Here is a 390-nt window from a genome sequence, read left to right as displayed (position 1 = left end):
AAAAACCAACAGTCAACATCAGAAACTCATTTGAAAGGAACCGCCATGAAGAGATGGCGTTTGCGTTTAACCAAAAAAAAAATCCAGCGAATAATTCGAACGGATCAACAAACAAACGGAAAACAAAACTCTCATTCCAGACCGACAAAGCGCACTTGTATCACAACAAAGAAATGATAGATTAGAGAACAGGAAGAAGAGGCGGGGAGGAAATCAATTAATAAAACTTGCCAGCACAAACCGGAACAACAACAAAGAATGACAAACGAAGGGGTTCCAGTGGTGGCTCACCCGTGGCGGCGGAGGGACCTGCTCGCCTTCTCCTGCCTCACCTGCCTCAGTGCCAAGCCAGTCGCACTAGAGCCATGGCACTGAGTGGTGGTGGCGGTG

The sequence above is a fragment of the Penaeus monodon genome, chromosome 25 (genome assembly GCF_015228065.2).
Source record: "Penaeus monodon isolate SGIC_2016 chromosome 25, NSTDA_Pmon_1, whole genome shotgun sequence".
NCBI classification, from domain to species: Eukaryota; Metazoa; Arthropoda; class Malacostraca; order Decapoda; family Penaeidae; genus Penaeus; species Penaeus monodon.
Note: the sequence above shows the minus strand (reverse complement) of the source record.